The sequence below is a fragment of the Triticum urartu genome, chromosome 2 (genome assembly GCF_003073215.2).
Source record: "Triticum urartu cultivar G1812 chromosome 2, Tu2.1, whole genome shotgun sequence".
Classification (NCBI taxonomy): domain Eukaryota; kingdom Viridiplantae; phylum Streptophyta; class Magnoliopsida; order Poales; family Poaceae; genus Triticum; species Triticum urartu.
Genome location: NC_053023.1, coordinates 69,154,940 through 69,169,798, shown reverse-complemented (window position 1 = coordinate 69,169,798; position 14,859 = coordinate 69,154,940).

Sequence of the window (14,859 nt, the reverse complement as noted above, 5' to 3'; positions counted from 1 at the left end):
TCGAAACTGAATTTTGCTGTCGAAACTGAATTTTGCTGTCGTAACTGGACGCACTAGCAAGGTGAGGCTACACGTCGGTCGACTAATTTTTTCATCTCTGGTCAGTCGATTTTGCAGCCGTTGGATACGAAATCAAGGGCCTGCGGTTCATCTTCAACCTCCACCCCCCTGAGCCGGCCAAACAGCAGCCCCCCGCCGCCCGCGGTGCACCGCCCCGCCCGCCCCAGAAACACTCCCCACCGCCGGTCCGCCGCCGCCCCGGCCATCCCTCTAGGCCCCCCCTGTGCCGAGCTTTTTCTCCGGCGATCCCCACGCCACCGCCCCGCCAACGCCCCGCCACCGCCGGCGACCACCGCCCCCATCCTGAACCCTAAGATAGATAGTGGGGTACCTCTCCGGTGAGCCCCCCTCCCTGCTGCGGCTGGTTCTTCCTTCACCCCGGCGGCATCGGAGTGAAGTGTAGCTAAATCGGAGTAGCATCGCAAGCAAGAGCAAGAGCAAGAGCAGCAGCGCGAGCAAGAGCAATAGCAAGAGCAGAATAGGCAGGGGACCGAGAGCAAGAGCATAGCAGCAGCGCGAGCGAGAGCTAAAGAAGTAGCAGGTCCTACTAATGTGGACATCGCCGCCGAGGGAGCGACGCCGTGGAGGAAGTGGCCGGCGACGCCGCCGTGGATAGAGCCGCGCCGTGTCGGCTCGGGACCAAGCACCGGCAGCACCGTGAGATCGAATCAAGAAGAAAATGCGGTGATTAGTGTACAACCTCTTTGGTGGCGCCGATTAGGTCGCAGCTTCATCCGAGGAAATGGTGATGATGATGCTCTTCCAGTGGTGCAGGTGAAGACGGCGGTGTGGGAATGGAGGTGGCGCAAAAGACGAGGGGAACATCGGGGCAGGTCCTTGTAGGTGGAGGAAGGTGTGGCTGAACCGGCGGGACGATGAGATCGACGATGGATCCTCATCCGGTACGGTGGATGAGGGACATCAAGGTGTTGTTGTGGACGACGTCGTCGGGGAAGAGGCTTTGGCCGGGTGGCGGACGAAGCAGGGTGTGGGGTTCCATCGCGGGTTTTCGCGGCCTCGATGTACGAATCGGTGGGCAGATGGGATGGAAGTGGGAACCATGGCTTAGAGACGCGCTTGTCCGAAATGTGGGGTAAGTTACGAAAGTACCCCCACCGATTTGAGGCGGTTCTTTCGGTTCAGGGGTACCGCGGGCATTTCGCGTGTCGGGATTTCACAGGAGGTGGGAGTTATTGCGCGTGTTGCAATTTCAGAATAGCAAGGGGCGGGTTGAGATGGAGGGAGTTGTCGGAGCACAACGAGACAAAGATATATCTTAAATTTTTGGGCTAACAAGGCGCGGGTTGAAATTTACGGACAAGCCTAACGTGTACTGTACCAAATCAATGCGCCCTACAAATGTCATTCAAAACTTTGAATTCATGTTATGTTCAATTAAAATATTTCGCTACGTGTATAATGCATGCAACCTACTACTCAAATGAACATTTTAGTGCATTCCAAACGTATATACTACCGCTTCAATATGAACTAAATTTGAATTCGTTTCTCTATTTGAATAAGATCTACAGTAATGATTGTTGTGAAGTCAAAGCATTTGAATTCATTTCTCTGTTTTAATAAGATCTACAATCATCATTATTGTCAAGTTAAACCATCGTTTGTGTATTATCTTCACAGCACACCACATGATTAGTCTCGAGTTACATATGAACTATGTGTACTATATGAACTCGAACTAGATTTTTTGAATCCACTTTATTTTGATTTCAAATCACATTACATTTCTAGCTCTAGCTAGATCTTCATAATCTAAACCATGTCTCATATGTATAATGTGTTTATCACATTATGTATGGTGCCCCGCCCCATACGCCTACAAGTATTTAGATGTGAGTTGCAAACACCACACATTACCACAAATTCAAATAAAATGTGAGAATGTTCGATATATAGTATTGTTTAGATTGTTCGATATTTAGTTGTAAGCTGCAAACGCCACACATTATCACAAATTCAAATAATATGTGAGATTGTTTGATGTATAGTGTGGTTTAGATTGTTCGGCATTTAGCTGTGAGTTGCAAACACCATGCTTTATCACATTATGGTATAACATGTGCACAACACGTGTATCACCGCTATATTCATGCATGCAATATTTAAACACTATGATCTCCTATTCAAATATATGAATCCGCTTTCATATCAAATTATGATCTTTGTTAGTCTCTTACACCCACACAATCCTCTAACCTTCGTAGCTACCACTAACTTTCTCTCGTGCATGCACACGCCCTCCTCACCCTCCCCCTCCCTCGGCATTCTATCCACCGGGCACATTCATTTTTTTCTTTAGGTCGTTCTCCCAGAGTCTCCACAACTCCTTTCCGACACACACCGATCGATAAACCTCTCCAGCGATGCCTGCCTACAACATACAAACACACCTTCAATCTCCTCCTTTATGTGTCCTTGCCTCGTGTCTCTCATACGGTCAGACACACGTGTAAACTCTCGCCCCTCTTTTCATCGCTCTCTCACAACCGCACACTCCTCCCCCTATCTAGCTAGTAGTTGGGCCTCTCGCACCACCTCCTAGCTCCATTCTCTCTGTCTATCCGTCTTGCTGGGGCTTATTAGCCTCTAACAAATGGACGTACACCGACAGATCTCTCGCTATACATATAGCTAGCTAGGTCCTTATAACTCGTTTTTACCCACATGTCAATCGATCTACCTCATTAGTTGTGTCTCTCCCTTCCTCCGACAAACAACAATTGATCTACCGATCTAGTTAGGTTTGCTTACCAAACACATGGTTCCCCTTCATCATCCATGGATGTGTCCCGACAGATCTATCACACAAAGGCACACACAGAAACACATCCCCACTCTTATGGATAACATTGCAGTTCCACCCTCAGTTTGTCTAGTAGGCCTCTCCCACCATCTTCGAGAAGCAACTCCATCACCCATCCAGCACTCTACCCCTCTCCCTCCCTCTCCCTCCCTCTCTCTCTCTCCTCTATCTTTCTCCCATCATATTTCCCGTCCTTCAGTTATGTATGGATGTCGACTGATCTCCCTCAAGACATAGCAGGGTCTCTCATTCTCAACACATATACGAGTCGCTCTACCTCTATAGTTAGGCCTCTGCCTACCCCTCCCACCACCCCTCCCCCCCACACACAACGATACATCGAGCGCTCTAGTCATGTCTCCCTGCCACACACAAACTTGACGTGTGCCCTCTAACGTTCCGGTAGGCCAGTCGCCCTATATCTTTGACTTGTACACACACACAATTTCGATGGCTCTCTTCATTGATCTCGCACCCACCCACTTGATCCTCTCTTCGACTCTATCGATAGCTATGACCCCTCCCTCTCTTCTCGTGGATTGCCCGACCCTCTATGTATGATATGGATAGGCCTCCATTTCACACACATTGCATGCAAAATTTTGTTTGAGATGTCATTGACACATTCCCACAAATAATTCACTAAATCAACCCCCACCCCAAAACAAAAAACACTCACGAACACGGTTTGTATCTCTCACACACACCCACGTAGGTGGGGAATGTGCACGAAGAGAAGAGGTGCATGCACGGCGCACATACTCCCGTCTCTTTCCCAACCACACCCGCGCGGGTACATGGTGGAGCTCATTTCTGTATGAAAAAGGCAGCCCACATGGTAATTTGTCACATGTACTGGTTGTCCACTTTTTGGAGGGAGGATCGTCTACCACGGGTGAACAAACAAATTGCTACTTGACATGTTTTGTTAAAAAAAGAGGCAAACCATGTGGGGTCTACCTTAGAGGCAAGGCTCTATACACTGAAGCTTGCTTAGTATGCCGTCTCCCCCGCCCACTGGTGCGGTGGCTCGCAGGATGAGGTGAAGCTTGCTTACTACGCCTTACGCCCGCTCCCTCACCCATGCGCGTAGTGGCTCCCAGGATGAGGAGAAAAATTTACTACTCCCTCCGTTTACTCCTCGTCCCTACTACCTTGGTTATAGAGATTATATCATATTGTTTGGAATATATATGTCCTTTAGTAGATTTCAATATGAACTACTAGTACATACTCCAAACACTGATGTATATAGACGTATTTTAGAGTGTAGATTCACTCATTTTGCTCCGTATGTAGCACTCTCCCTCGCCCCTCGACCCTCGCCCGCGTGGTGGACGTGCAGCAATTCATTCGGTCTCATATAGCCAGAACGATATATACTGCACTACCATTATTGCTCGACTTCCCGAAGAGGCGAAGAGCCAATCGCAAGGTCAATATTTTGGAGATGCCAAGCGCAAGGTTATAGGAGAACGAGTAGTAGGTGCCGCGTCCTTTATAAATAAAGTATTTTTTTCTTCAGTGGCACGTACGCAATATGATAGGTTCATATGGAGAGAAAAGGAGTACATAGTCAAGACGGGCCAGCCTACACGGTTGCTTGCTGGGGTTGCTCTCTTCACACTCTCTCGCACAAAACGACTATGGCCACATCTCTAACATCCCGGCGGATCACGCCCGCTTGGGGAAGGGGTGGATGCTTAGTGTAGATGCGGTGGCCGTCGCCGACGGCGAAAACCCACTGTCGGCACGTACCGATCAGGGGTCCCCGCCATTCTCTCTCACAAAGCCGGTGAGGTTGCCTTCGTCCCTTGCTCACTGCCGCGACGTGGGAAGTTGCCGCCTCCCGTCGCCCTCCTCAAGGTTGAGCTACATCCCTCGGGTACAACTCCCTTTACAGCCGGCTTGCACCACTGCTCCAGCTGCCCACATCACTCCCTGTGGATATTTCTCCACTTCTTTGCCCCGCACATACCTCTACTGGCTTCTACGTACTATATTTGTGATGAGTTTATGTCTCATCAACTAGTCCCAGTAATCTTATTCTAATCACGCTTGTTTAATTTCTTTGCCACAGGGATGCTCATCTCGATTTTGGTGAAACTGCACAAAATGATCCGATGGTTAAAAGGTTGGAAACTTCATTTATTAGGAAGCTCAAACGTTGCAAGCAAATTGAAGCCTGGTCAGGGTTCACGGTTCAAGGGCTATGGACTGCATGGATCATTTTTTCTTTAGCTGCCTCCGTTCCGAAATAAGTGTCAACTTTAGTAGTAGTACAACTTTGTACTAAATTTGCACAAAGTTGAGAAACTTATTTTGGAACGGAGGGAGTACATATTTGCTATGATTTGTCAGTCATTGAGATGCAATAGCATGCATGTTAGTCTCCTTTGTATTTGATGAAATGTTGCAACGGGCAACCTTGGACACAAGATACATGTAACAGAAGCTGGAAGCTTCATAGCATTGTACAAATTTATCTCGCTGATAAATTAAAGTACGTACTATACTAGTACTTCCTCCGTTCCTAAATATATGTCTTTGTAAAGATTTCACCATGAACCACATGCGGATGTATATAGATGCATTTTAAGTCTAGATTCATTCATTTTGTTCCGTATGTAGTGGAATCTCTACAAAGACTTATATATACTATTAATAGCTAGCCCCCACTACTAGGAATTCTCTATCCTCTCCTTGAGCCACGTCATCAAAATTTATGTAGCCATTAGATGAAGTAAATCAGTCCATAATAGCCGTCTGATCTTGACGTTGAGAGGCTCCGCACTAAGCCACATGCAAGCATGCAGAAATACCGTGCCACATGCATGTGAGTGGGTTTTAAATCACATCAACATGTCTGCATGCAAGCATGCACCGGTAGCATGCATGTAAGTGAGCTTTTAAGTCCCATTAACATGTCAAAAAGAAAAATATAATCCCATTATGCAGTAGGAGTTCAGGACTTGGATGATCTTTTTTCCTTACATGGGATGATCTAAATGATGATGGGAGTTTCTTTAGTTTGGCTACCACATTTGTCATGCGGTTATAGAGTTTTTTTGTTCTATGAAATCGATAATTTTGCGCAGAGAGATATACCGTTGTTCCGCGCCGACGTGCGGGGACTCATCTAGTAATATTTAGGAACGGAGGGAGTACTATGTAAAGAGTTAGGTGTTGCACGGTGATAGTAGTGTGAGGTGGGCCATGTAATCACTGAGCCTGCGTGTTTTCACTGCTCTTGCACGCCTCCGCTGTAAGAATGGAGAAAATTGTAATCTAGTAGTAGTAGTATACCTCCTTTCGCCGAAAGCGTGGGACATCCAGCAGTCCTACCACCTCAGTAATAAAGACCAATGAGCCGTCAAATCACATAGACCCAAACAGTAAGTTGGACGGACGAAGCAACCATCACTCTTACGCCAGTGAGAGGTCACGTCCGCTCTGCCCGGGCATGAATGCGGCACCGATTCTTTGGAGCGGCGCTGACCGTTTCGGGCGGGAAGCGCGCGCGGGCTATGGAGGGGCTTTGGGTGGGCCAGGCTGGTCAGGAGCGGGCGTGGCATCTATCCGCATGTCCCTACCGGACACGCCCAGAAACGAGAGGATGCACCGACTCTCGCGGCTAAAATCGTACACTACACAACATCTCTCTGTAGGATTAGGTCGATCTGTCGCTCTCTCTAACACACACATGGTGTTAAACACACACACACACACACCTTGGTCCCGTTGCACCTTCTAACGTGACTTATTACACCTAGACGGAGGGAGTAGTAAGTATACGAGATACGGTGGCACACTGACTTAAGTCAAATACAAGTGGCCAAAATTTATGTTCATGTTATAATAAGGATTCACTTAAAATAGTACGTGAGCGAACAGAGGGATCAATTGGACAGTGTTCCCGAGCAGTAGCGAGATGTGTGAGGTAAGATACACCGCTGGCGCTTTTAATTTTTCTTATTAATTTGTTTGTTTCACCCTCTGACTGGTGGGACCCAATGTACTACGTGGAGAGAGGTAAGGTGACTAAGGCTGCATTATTTCTGCACCACTGTGGATAGTCTTACCACCAAAGCCACATGACACGGTTATGATTGAAATCCCAATGACTCCCACACACACAAAAAAAACACGGCCTGCTTGTCACACGAATGCAGGAATGTATAAAAGTTATTTCCCTCTCGTTGAACATAACGGGAGGGTTGTATAGCTGGTTAGCCTGTTCGCTCACTCTCTCGCCCTCTCCCGCTGGAGCCTCAGCGCTTGTAGTTGCTCTCTTCACACTCTCTCGCCCTCTCCAGATCTAAACAAGACTTCGTTGGCCTCTCTCTCCCCTCACTGCTGCTCCAAGAGCCGGCAGGATCCGTCCGCCGGGAAGGGAAGGAGGCTTAACACTGTCGCCGTCGACGAGGGACTACCGGCGCAACTGTTCACTTTCCACCCAGCGGTGGCACGGGAGGGCCTCCGACCCCTTCTTCTTCGCCTCCGTCCCGTCGCCCACCGAACCACGCCCCAAGAACCTTAAGGTATAATTTACTTACTCCAGATGCATTGCTCTAGCTGCGTGCATACCATGAATCTAGGACGTGGTTCAAAGATGAAAGGAGTGGGGGAAAGTAGTGGGAAAAGTTGTATATAGCATGAATCTAGGACATGGTTCAAAGAGGAAATGAAGGCGGAAAGTTGTATAGCATTAATCTAGGACGTGGTTCAAAGAGGAAAGGAATGGGGGAAAGTAGTGGGGAAAGTTGTATTGCATAAATCTAGGACGTGGTTCAAAGAGGAATGGAAGGGGCGAAAGTACTAGTTCAAAAAGGAAAGGAAGGGACAAGGCTGTAGAGTTTGAGCAGGACTAGATTTGCTGCGCTCACATAGGGAAAGGCGTCTAAAGATAACAAAACTGGGACCAACACAAATATGCTCCTTGGTTGCTTGTTCTTTGTTGCAACAGACTGTGCATGACCATAGTACATCGGTAGATGCACATGGTGCTGGTGCGTCCACTGTCCCGTGCAACTCATTAGCTGTTGTTAATCTAATGCCCTGTTTGGTTAAAAACTCCCTAGTCCCTACCTGCTGGATTCCAGGGACTAAACATGGACTAGAGGTTATTAAATGACATGCTAAAAGACCATGTTACCCCTAGTAATGAACTAATAGAGAAGGTGCGATGCGTGGCAGGGGCAATTGTTGGAAAAAGTCCCAGAAAGACTCCCTCGGGGTCTTCTTTCTTTAGTCCCAAATGCCCACTTTTAGTCCCTAAAAGTCCCTCCTCTTTGGTTTAGATGGGACTGACACGGAGTTTTTTTAGTCCCTACACCAAAATGTCCCTGTAAACAACCACCCTCTAATAATGCCGCTGGAAAATTGATGCAATGCCACAGTTAAAAGAAAATTACATGTTTAACGAATTTTATTGTTAATATAATCTCTATGTTAATATTAATCAATGCCACCGTTTGAGAAATGCTACTGTCTAGCTTTCTTTCCCATTTAGATAAGGTAGATGCTTCTTTTTGTTGGCTTCTGTGTCATCCACCGTTATTGACCAATAATTGTTTCCTTTGCACCTCTGTGTAAATAGGGTTATCTGCTTCACCTCGTTGCCATTGTGACCTTTTGTTGCACTGCACAAAACACTTTTGTTTTAAGAGTGTTTTGTGTAGTTCAACCAAAATGTCACACCGACAATGTTGCTTGATTGCTTGATCTTAGTGGAACTGCACAAGAGGAGATCTTACTTCCTATCCGTTAAGGCGAATTTGGTTCAGATCTTCTTCTTGTGAGTTGTTTGAATTCCGCATCATGAGAGGTCAGTACTAGCCTTCTTTCACATGATTCTGCAGTGTGCATTCATATGTTGTGCTACTTGTGCGATAATGTTGCTTGATTTTAGTGAACTGCACAAATGGAGACAAGACTTCCAATCTGTATGTGCACTGTAATATCCCATTGAGGTAAGATAAGGATATTTCACAACTGCTGGCCTGTATTTTGCCACTTTCATCAGAAAATTAAGTATAGTACTATACTTATGCTCCCTAATTGACATGCCAAATCTTACATTGAAGGCGAAGCTTGTTTGTTATTTAACCAAGTGATGAAGGGGAAGAACAAGGGGAGGAAAAACAAAAATCAACTCCCGGTGCTGTCATGAAAAAGTGGTATTGTCCTTGAGAAGTGCTTCATTTGTGTTGTTTTAAATATTTCCTTTCCTTTTTTTCGAGCAAACAGTGATGCTAGCATTTAGTAGTCCTCTTGTCTTTGCACAACAGGATCATCTTCCTCTGAAGAAGAATATGGAGTACATGAAGTGACTAGTTTCGATTATGCCAGGATAAAGAAGCCCTGTCTATCTTATCATCAGAAGGAGCAGTTGAAGGATGGTTACATTAGTCCCCACAAGACCAAACTAACTTCAGCTCAGAAGGACTGACAAAATCTCCATTTTTTTGCTGTGATGCGCGAGTACAATGTTGTTCTAGGATTCTTTCTGGTGAGTTCCATTTTTCTAAAAGTGTGCTCTACATGGACCATGTATGTGCCTGTTGAAACTGTCAATTCATAGTACAGTTTTCTCTATACTAATCACTTTTTTGTATTTGTGCAAACAGGGGTGCTCAGCTTGATTTCACTGGGAACTGCACAAAATGTTCATGAATACATCGAATCATTCATTTCCACCACAAGAAGGGAGGTGCCGATAAGTTCAAGCCGTTGCAACATATAAGGGCGAAATCATACAAGCTACGCGCGAATTTGGTTGATTTTGGTGGAACTGCACAAAAAGAACAGCTGGTTTATTTAGCACGAGGTGCCATGTCAATGTCCGAACTGATGGCAAACCCTGCCCATTCCACAATCGTAGGCATTTGATATTTTGGAATGGGACAACCTTGTCAAATTTTGCTCATTGATTTTAGCAAGACATGTGTTTGATATTTTCGAATGGGACGCCCTTGCTGTCAGCAACGTCGATCAATTTTTTTCTTTATTCTTTAGTTGTGAAGTAAATATTGCCTCTGACATGTGAGTCGCTGAGATGCATAATCATCAATTTTTTGAATGTTCTCTATGAATTGCCAGGCCTGTGTGTTTGATTGCAATGTACAGAAACGCTAAAAACCTGCTCAAACTCTTTGTACTCCTTCTGTTCCTTTTTACTTCGCACATTGTGAAAGTGCATACTTTTTTGTATAAGATTGGTCAAAGTAGAGATACTTTGACTGCAGACAAAACTTGGATGCAGAATAGAAAGGACCGGAGGGAGTACATGTGAAACTGCTGCAAACGAGGTGATCACCCTGGGAATAATGCTAGTACATATTGTTTTGCATGTTCATCCAATGCCAGCGATATAGGAATTCAAACTAATCGAAATAAATTCATTCATACACGGTCGGATTTCATATAAGCATGCCAGATTTCATTACATTTCATACATTCTTCAACTAAAAAGGGCTGCGCTGGAGGTATAATTAATTAACCGAAGCTACCCACCTGTGTCCCGCTGAGCCGAACAGAAGCTTCAGTGACTTAACTGCAGGTGCAGTTGCGTAACTAACATGTGGCCTGTTGGGCCCACGTGTCAGTCAGCCAACTGCACCAGCAGTTAAGTAGAAGCACCGTTATTCTCCAGCAGAACTCCCCGACTCCACGTCGCCGCCAAGAAGCTAACCGTCCGTCAATGGTCAACCCGCCTAGCTTGGCTTCAACATGAGGGTAGCAGCGGTGGCCTTACTTGGACCTGAGCGGCGGCGACCTACCATGTTCTACTCTTCCTCGTTTTCTATGTGGCACAGCCTTGTTGGCAGCGGGGCGGGGCCTCGGCGGAGCCGGCGATGTCCTCTGTCTCGTTGCCGGCGGGCGGTGCCTCAGCGGAGCGGTGGAAATCCTCCCCCGCGTTGCCGGCAGGGTGGGGCCTCGGCTGAGCCGGCGATGTCCTCTGCCTCGTTGTTGGCGGGGCGGGGCCTCGGCGGAGCCGACGGTGTCCTCCGCCTCGTTGTTGGCGCCACGGGGCCTTGGTGGAGCAGGGCCTCGTCGACGCCAGCGGAGCGGGGACTCGTCGGAGCCGGCATTGTCCTCTGCCTCGTCCTCGGTCTCGCCAAACAGCACCTCGCCCGCTTCATCGCCCTCTTTGCTAGCCTCTTTGTAGGCGGCCGCAGCCTCCACCACCAGCATGCTCTCCCGCCAGCGCTCAAGGCGGCCCTTGCGGGCGGAGCGGTACAAGTCGAGAAGCGCCTCCTGCTCCACCCGCTCCGCGGCGATCTGCTCCTCCACCTGCAGATGCTCCTAGAGGAGATGGTGGTTGTAGGCGTCGTCGGCCTGCGCCTCCCAGAACTGCTCCTGACGCATCTGCCTCACACTGTCCATATATTGGGCACGGGCCTCGCCGATTGTCATGGCGCAATGCACCGGCGAGGATGGTGCAGAGGATGGGGTTGGCACCGGATCATCGACTACCATGTTCTCCATTGGGACGTCGTCGTCCTCCGGCTGCCTGCCGGCCAGCCGGTCGGCAGCAATGGCTGCCATCTCCTTGTGGTCCATCGTCCAGCCGTCCCGAAGAGCGCTGGAGCGCGAGGAAGCCATGGTGGGCAGTAGTGGTGTGGACAGGAGAAAGGGAACGGATGCAGATGACTGCGGCTATGGCCGGCGCAGCAGTTTATGTAGCAATGGTGGGCGGGCGGAGGGACGGATGTGTGGCGCCGGAGTAGCCGCCTCGGCAACCGTGTATCATAAATGTGGGCGGCAGATGGACGGACAGACGACACTTGTGTCGTTTGAAGGCGGAGCAATCGCCTGCACCAGGAAGCGGGGCGGGCGGCGCTGACTGTTTCGGGCGGAAAGCGCGCGCGGGCGAGGAGATGACTTTACATGGAGAGGATGACAATGGGGACCCACCAGGTCCATAGCCTACGTACGCAAGTGCCTCCTTATTATATATATGTGTGTGTGTATAAAACTATACTCCCTCTGTCTAGGTGAATAACTCGTATTAGAAGGTGCATCACGACCTAGGTGCAAACAGATTGGTGGAAAAGAAGAATATTTCTCTCTTCTAAACACAACATTTAATCACAACAGTTAAGAGGTTGCCTTATTAGCTACCCATGCAGGCCATCGTAATTCATAGCATGCAAAGCGCTTTTATTTCTTGCCTAATAACTGCATGGACGTGCTGCATGCATTGGTCCTTGCCCGAGCAAAAAAAAGGGAGGAAAGGGGTTTCCACGGGAGACAACGAGGCAGAGGTGGAAGCGCTCGCTTGAGTCATTTATTTTGCTTCCCCCTGGTTTCCTGACATCACGGTCCCACACCATTGTCAACCTATGTAGTACTAGTCAATAAACGAGAGAATTGCACAAGAAGCGGCCGACAGCTGGGACCAAGCAGCTCGAGCAGTATTTGTGTTTTTGAGGTGTGAGCACTGCAGAGTTTTTCGATGTTTAGCCTAGATATTAATTTTTCTCCTTTGAACAACAAAGAAAACATCACTGCAGGTATTAACTGGGCGGGCTATGGCCCGTCTAGCCCAGCCCAGATATTAATTTTTTCAAGCAGAAAATGGCTAGCCCATCTATACTTTCTTTTAGGAATACCCAGGCAAGGTCAAGTTGTTATTCTCCGCCCGCTGGGCTGCAAATCTTTCCTAGGAGGGATGCATTAGGCTTAACAAGAAAATGGGCTTTAAGAAATAATAAATGGGATGTAATTATAAAAACTGGGCAGTAACTATAAAAAAATGCACCAAACATGTGATTACTTTATAAAATATATTTTTTGGATATTGAAAATTTTAATTTCATTAATTGTTGCGAGCGCAATGTTTCATTGGATTTTTACGTAAAATAAATTTATATTGAAATTGTATTTAATCTGACTAGAAATTTTGGGATAAAAATATTTCGGATCCCATCAAAATGTGGGAAATTTTATTAAATTCTGTTTTGAACGGTTGGTTGAAATGGGCTATACTTTTAACAAACTGTAAATGGGCTGTAGTAAATTCCATTAGAATTCAAAAATGGGCTACACATTCTTACAAATCTCAAATGGGCTATAAGTTCTCCGCCACACACTTCTGGCCTTACTAAGTTGACATGTCCCCTAAAAAACAGAGTTGACGCGTATGCAAGGTATTGCCAACTTATAGTCAACACATGGTTCTAGCAGCAGTGGCCGTTGGATGTCCATCCAACGGATGCCGTGCTTCTTCTTAAATCTCGGATATTCTAGCTTCACCTGCCCAAAAAATGATTCCTCCCCCTGACATCTGGGGCGCACCGTTTCGGAAGCTGACCTGTGGGCCTACTAAGTTGATGTGCCAAGGGCTTTGTCAACTTAGTCAATATAAACGATTCTAGCTGCAGTGACCATACGATGTCCATCCAACGGCCGTAGTGCTTCTTCAATCTCTGGTCTTCTTGCTCCAGCCGCCCAAAGCAGCGCCGGTCGTGCCGCCTGCTCCTGCCTCCCGTGGCCGGCTGTGCTGCCGTGGAGGCCTCACCACCCCCTACTATTCCCATCGCTGGCTAGGCCCTGCGGCGACGGCAGCCTCACAACGCAGCTGAACAAGTGAACCCTCATACTCCTCTCTGCATGGGCATCTGCTGCCGCGTCTTCACCGGCTCCGCATCGTCCTGTTCCTAGGCCTCGCCGTCGTCCACCGCCCTGGTGCTCTCGGCGCGGCATGGTCAACGTGGAAGGAATGACTTCCATCGGACGTGGACTGTACGTGGAGAGGCTGACAGCTGGGTCCACGGCGGCAGCAAGGAAGTGCCTCCTTATTATGCGGAAAATAATGATTCCTCCACCTAACAGCAGGGACCCACCGGACGGGCCACCAGTATTTTGCGAAAAAAATCATTTCCCCCTGACTGCTGGGACCCACCGGACGAGCCACCGTATTTCGCGAAAAAAATGTTCCCCCCGCAGTCAGCTCAGACCCACCGGAAGTGCCTCCTTATTACGCACAAAAAAATGAATACTCCCCCGGCTAGATGGGACCCACCTTGCTGGGAGGCTGACTTGTGGGCCTACTAAGTTGACGGGGATGAAGGGCTTTGTCAACTTAGTAAATATGAACGATTCGAGCTCCAGTGACCGTACGATGTCCATCCGACGACCGTAGTGCTTCTTCAACCTCTGGTCTTCTTGCTCCAGCCGCCCAAAGCAGCGCCGGTCATGCCGCAAGCTCCTGCCTCCCATAGCTGGCTGTGCTGCCACAGAGGCCTCACCGCCCCCTACTATTCCCACCGCTGGCCAGGCCCTGCGGCGACGGCAGCCTCACACCGCAGCCAAACCAGTGAACCCTCGTAGTCCTCTCCGCGCGGGCTTCCATTGCCGTGTCGTCCCCTTCCTAGGCCTCACCGTCGTCCACCGCCGTGGTGCTCCCCGCGCGGTGTGGTCAACGTGGTCAAGGAATGACTTCCATCGGAAGAGTATTGTACATGGAGAGCCTGACAACTGGGTCCACGACCACAGCACAGTTTTTTTGTGATTTGCCAAGTAAGTCGCTTTGTCAGGCCTATTGGGCTGCAAATCTTTCAAGACGAGGAGAGCTTTCATTCGGCTGGCCGAGAAAATGGCCCATCAGTAATGAGAAATTGGCTGTACATTTTTAAAACACATCAAACCGGCAATTAGTTTCAAATATCTTTTTTTTCATTTCAAGATTTTAAATTACATTAATTTTTATGTGTGGAGAATTTGTTGGATTTTATATTGATATACATTTATTTTTAAAATCAGTTTGAATGTGAGTCGAAATTCAGGATTAAAAACAGTTCGGACCGCACCGAAATATGCAAAATTTCGTATAATTTTTTAACTGTTGCCACAATATGGGCTGTAATGCTAACAAAAAGAATATGGGCTCCAAAAAAACCTTAAGAATTAGCAAATGGGCTATAAATTATTGGAAATAATGACAGATGGGCTGTATGATGTTTTCCACA